This window comes from Anser brachyrhynchus (genome assembly GCF_964034855.1).
Source record: "Anser brachyrhynchus genome assembly, chromosome: 1".
NCBI classification, from domain to species: Eukaryota; Metazoa; Chordata; class Aves; order Anseriformes; family Anatidae; genus Anser; species Anser brachyrhynchus.
Genome location: NC_137694.1, coordinates 125346294 through 125352415, shown reverse-complemented (window position 1 = coordinate 125352415; position 6122 = coordinate 125346294). Strand labels below are relative to the sequence as shown.

General features: G+C 36.3%; 1 protein-coding gene across 3 annotated transcripts in view; it reads left to right on the top strand.

Moving 5' to 3' along the window:
• The window catches only part of IL1RAPL1 (interleukin 1 receptor accessory protein like 1), a 774514-nt gene that overhangs the window by 407719 nt on the left and 360673 nt on the right, over positions 1–6122 (top strand). The window lies entirely within an intron of this gene.

Sequence of the window (6122 nt, the reverse complement as noted above, 5' to 3'; positions counted from 1 at the left end):
TCCTTCCCTCCTTCTCTCCTTTCTTCCCTCCCTCCCTCCCTCCCTCCCTCCCTCCCTCCTTCCCTCCCTCCTTCCTTCCTTCCTTCCTTCCTTCCTTCCTTCTTTTCTTCCCTCCTTCTCTCCTTCCTTCTCTCCCTCCCTCCTTCCTTCCTTCCTTCTCTCCTTCCTTCCCTCCCTCCCTGCTTCCTTTATCTATTTCCTCATAAAGATATTTACTTGTGTGATAATAATGCTAATGACTTGTGTGATAATAGTCCCAATGACCTTTTTAATTGAACACAACATTTTTTTAACTTTGTAGTGTTATATAGGATATCTTGGGGAAGGGGAATAAATGTAAGAATGGCTTAAAAAAGAAAGCGGAGAGTTCAAAGATTAAGTCGAAAACCTTTTGCTTGAATTAATTTTCTTGTCAAGCTGAGAATTTCAAATATGCCTTGAAAATATTTCAAAGAACAACAGAAAAATATTTCTAAAGACCTTTTTGCCAAAGTGAAACCCCTTTCTGTCATGAGCATATCTGGCACTCATTACTTTGTTCTCTTCTGACTGTTTTACTACACCTGGTTGCAGTGGACTCCTCTCTCTTAATACATATGTCAGCTATCTGGGCTATAATTCATCTGTTGTGCTGATCCACCCCAGCAATACCAGAAGAGACAAAATGTAAGACAGCAGAGGAAGGATGTATACCTGACATCTCTGCAATGGATTAGATGCAAAATTTGAATATCCTCTTTCCCACTAATCAGTAATGGCACTCCAATACAATCTGGTCAGTCCAATTATAAAAACAAGGGTAAGTGCTGAGAGGGAAGGGAAGTACAACTTCTTCAGTGGTTGACTGTTTTAATGTGCAGCCTATTTGCAGGTAGCTGCATAGAGGTTCCTGACTCAGTGTCAAGCCAGGGAAGAATAACATCTTCACAGAGGAGAAGCTTTCCCATAAAAGCAGGAATTCATACTGCATAAGATGATTCCAGGGGCTAGTAGAAAAATTTTGTGAAGAAGGGCTCATTCTTAAATCTGGATTTGTTATGAACAACACAATATTTGACTACTTTATCATAAATTAAAAAAAAAATCAAGTCTACTGTTTTATTTCAACATCGATGTTTTACATTAAATTCTATGTTGTTGTGCAGTATTATGAACACAAAATAAAATAATTGTAAAATAAAAAGTGAAAATATATTTTCTTAGTTATTTTCTTTTCCAAATATCTTTCAACAAGGAATTTTGATTAAAATTGATCAATTTTCAATAGGCAACCTTATTTCAGTGAATAAAACAGATAATTTTACTGAACCTTCTGCAGTTATCTCTTCAAAAAGTTAAAGATACAAGATAATCATAGTGATAGGGTGAGATGTTGAATAATACAAAAAATAAAGGTTGCTAATTCCTACTTTTGCACAGTGGTTATAATGAATAAATGGAGAAAAATAAAATGTTCTTGGAATTGTGAACATTCTAAAATGTGACTATAGACATGCATTTATACTAAAAGTTTAAACTGTATGATTTTTATGATTTCGAGAAGAAAAATAGCAGACATCTAGGAGGTGAGAGAGAAAAGCAGAAGGGATCAGTTTAACAGTTTTTTTTTGTTTGTTTGTTTTCTCTGAAAGATAGTGTTTTCCAGAAAAAGGGGAAAAAAAATATGCTCTGAAGACACATTGTGCTAACTCTGGAAAATAAATTCAATCAATGATTTTTGAAATGGGAGGATTTTAGTCCCACTTTCAATGTGAATCTCAATATGGCTTTAACCATGGAGTTAGTAGAGTTAGTAATAACAGTTTTATAATAATAAAGTCATATCATCTAGAGTACAGCTATAGTCATGTAAAATGTTCCAAATTATGAGTTGCATTTTAATTGTGATCATACAATTCCTACAAATAAAAACAGCCTTTCTTTCTTTCTTCTATCACCATTTATAACATCACCTTTGAGGAAACAGAAATCAAGGCTCTTAAGAATTAAGGCTGTGAGAATCTTGGGATTAATACTTATATGCCTCATTCAATTCATTTGCTCTATTTTATGTATGAAATAATATACCATATGCAGTTAGGCTTAATCCAGTCAAAGTTTCATTCACACTACAATGGAACATGTTTTGGTTTTGCATTAGTTTTTGTTTTGTTTCTGTTTTCCTTGCTACACTTCTTAGTTTGAGACACATTAAATAACTGAGTTGCAATTGCCATTTCAGAAGGCAAATAACCTTACCTTAGTTTTTCTTTCTTAGATATCTGTCTTGCTGTTTCTATAAATACTGTGAATTACTATTATTTTCTAAATAATAAATTAAAATAATCCTTTAATGAAAAAAGGGGGGGGGGGGGGGGGGCTTAAATTCAACAGTTAGCTGAAATAAAAGAGATTCCTAACAAAATCTTCCACACTAGTGTTAATGTTAATCATATTAATCAGGTCTTTTCAGTAAACCTATAATCTTACTTGATGCTAGTGGAAGAGTTTGTTTGCTATGGTTCAGACACAAACAAAAGGTTTTACTTAGGTATGTCTTTTGCCATTACAGCTCAAGCCCTAAAGAAAGTGGTAATTAAACTGCTGATGACCCATATAGGAGCTAAGCTTACTTACAGACTGCAAAGCAGCAGTGTAGAAAACATTGCTCAGCTGGAGATGATTTTACTACCAAAGACAAGTTTCCCTTGATATTAAGAAGACTGTATTGAGAAGAAGCACAATTAATATTATTTCTTACTCAGTTTACAAATCCAAATATACAATAAGTTTCAAATTGGAGACATATGACTCCTCTTACTGTTTGGCATTGCCAAAAAATTCCATGTGAACAGCCATGCTGAGCTACTGGAGCAGTGCTCTATAACTCTAAAATGACACAATTAATGGAACTATTCACAAAACCCTGAAGGATGTGTGTGAAAAAAAGAAAAATCAATGAGGGGTTGATGTAACATCTTTAAATGCTTTCAGAGACTGAATTACTCTCTAAAAGACAAGCAGAAATTGTACTTCACTTTAAGATAACTACACTGACAGTTGTGAGCTTTGCAGCTCTCCAGACTTGAAGCTGCATAGTCTCATTTGCAGTTACTCCAGGCCTGAAGGAGAAAACTTAACAGTCTGTGCCCTGCATTGTGCTAATATGGGTCTGATTTATGTCCAGTCAGCTCAGGACAGGCTAAATTGAGGCAATCTTACCTTGCTATATAAATATATACATGATGCTTCTTCACTCAGAATGGGTGTAAATATTTATATAGGGAAAAAAAAAATCAATCAAATAAAAATATGTGTATATTTACATATATATATATATATATTTTTCTGGCAACTTAGGTTGAGTTCTGGCAGAGTACAGCTTTCCTACTGTACCCCTATTTCAGACAGTTAACCTGGTTGTTAAACACTCATTGAAGCAACTGGAATGTCCCAGCTATTTTCACTCAAAGGCATGGAAATTGAGAGAAGTCCAGACAACATAAATACCGAGACAATCCCAAGCACAAATACAGACTGGGAAGAGAATTGATTGAAAGCAGACCTGATGAGAGGGACCTGGGTTGTCAGTGGATGAGAAGCCCAACATGAGCCAGCAATGTGTCCTTGCAGCCCAGAAGGCCAACCTGGGCTGCATCAAAAGAAGTGTGGCCAGCAAGTCAAGGGAGGTGATTCTCCCCCTCTGCTCTGCTCTTGTGAGAGACTCCACATGCACTCCACGTGGAGTACTCCACATGGAGTACTGTGTTCTGCTCAGGGGCGCCCAGCATAGGAAGGACCTATTAGAATGAGTCCAGAGGAGGGCCACAAGGATGATTCAAGGGGCTGGAGCACCTCTCCTATGAAGACGGGTTGAGGTAGTTGGGGTTGTTCAGCCTGGAGAAGAGAAGGCTCCAGGGAGACCTCATTGCAGCCTTCCAGTACCTAAAGGGGGCCTACAAAAAAGCTGGGGAGGGACACTTTGTCACGGGGTGTAGTGATAGGACAAGGAATAATGTTTTAAAATAAAAAAAGATATTCAGAAAAAAAAATACTTAAGACTGTGGTTAGGCACTGGAACGGATTGCCAAGAGAAGTTGTGGATGCCCCATCCCTGGAAGTGGTTAAGGCCAGGCTGGATGGGGTTGCTGGATGAGCAACCTGGTCTAGTGGGAAGTGTCCCTGCCAATGGCAGGGGTGTTGGAATTAGATGATCTTTAAGGTCCCTTTCAACCCAAACCATTCTGTGATTCTATGATTATCACCAAAAATCTTACACTGAGGGGAAATTTCCTCCCCATATTTGTAAAGAAGGAAATTCAGAAGTGAATGTTAACTATATAACTATATATATATATAGTTATATATATTTGTCTGCCTTCTTCTCCGTCTTTTAGGATTGTCCACTCTTGTTTCTTTATAATGCCTGTAATAAACCCCTTTTTTCTACTGCTTCCCGCACTTCAATTTTGTTCCCTTTACTCTGGGAGAATAAAGAGGGAAGTGGTTTCCTTTTTCTAACAGAAAAGGCCCCTACTCATTTTTTTCCTCTCAGTCTGGATATACAAGCACACATTCATCTTTGCCTGTACAGATGATGGGGCCTATGTATATTTGTCTACTTTAGTCACGACTCCTCTCCGTCATAAATCTGAGCCTACGTTCATATGTTTCACATGTTGTCTATGGTATTAGTAGCAGGCTGTGACACCACTGACTCTCAGGTTGCACAGCTCCAGTCTGCACTCATATTTCAGTCTCATCAGTATTCCTTACATCGTGCAGCAAAATTGATCATTAATAATTTAAGTGTGTATATAAGTGTGTATATATGTGCACAGGAGAACACAGAGGATGAAAAGAATGTGAGTTAGTTACTAGATTGAATAATCCCAGAAGAAATTTTAAATAACCACAGATCAAAATCTATTTCAGCTCTGTGACCTTATCTTGAAAAATATACCAGCTTTTTCTTTACCTCGGTGCATTTGAGGTAGCAAAAAGGCTGTACAGAGATCAAACAGAGTGAAGCATCACTCAATAAAAGTAACCCTCAGTGGACTATTTGGGTTATAAGGCACTCTTACAACTATTTCTAATTTCATTGGATTCCTTTATAAAAATGTTTATACCTTTGTTGACTGGAATGGTATAATATGAGCTTGTGTGCCAGTTTCTTTAGTTAAGAACACAGACATTGCCATTTACATTTTTGCATTTTTGGTGGATTTTTGACCATGTTATTAATTGCTCAGTTATTAAAAGTGGTACCATTTTTCAAGTAACTCAAGGATGACCACATGATATACAATTAAAAGCACTGAGACTAAGAGACTTACGGCATTTATCCAGTGCTGTCATACTTAGCGAATTCTCTGGAGTAAACCAACAACTTCATCTTCAGGCAGTCATGTGAGTACTAGACTTGATTGAAAGTACAGTTTATTACACTTAGTTTTGCCTATTTTAGGGTATTTTGAATTTCAGAGTTAAAATAAATAAATTAAAAAAAAATCTTCCTTTAAAGAAAGAATTATATTAAAAAAAAAAAAAAAAGGAGGGGAGGGGGGAGGCAAGGGGGAAGGGAGGGACCATGCTGTCTGATGTTTTAATTCCTAGTCCTGTTGGTTTTGTGTCCTACAGTTCTTTGGATAATATATCCTGTAAGGATCCGTGTAATGACTAAGTTATATAATGCTAACCTTTCCTAGAAAATATTTACAGGTTAAATAAAATATTTACAGGCTAAAGAATCTGCCAAGCCAATGGAAGACAAAGAACCAAAGAATTTGATTTCTTTGAATCAAAATAGTAGCATTCTCAAAATTCATTATAACTTTTCTTCTTGAAAGCAATTTGAAAATTCAGGACAAATAAAATTACTAAAATATAGGCATTTAGTTGTTGCTGCCTGATGATGAAGTTAACTCTACTGCGTAGCATAAACAATAGTGACAAATACACAAAAACACACACTCAAAAACAACAACAACAAAAAACAACACTTATTTGAAATGTATGTCTCAATGAGAGCTTCATTTATGAGTTCAGTTTTGGCACATAAATTTTGTACCTTCAGAATTTTACTATTTCAAGAGATATCTGCACTTCTTGCTCAACGTTCTTTCCATCTTCAGTTAGTA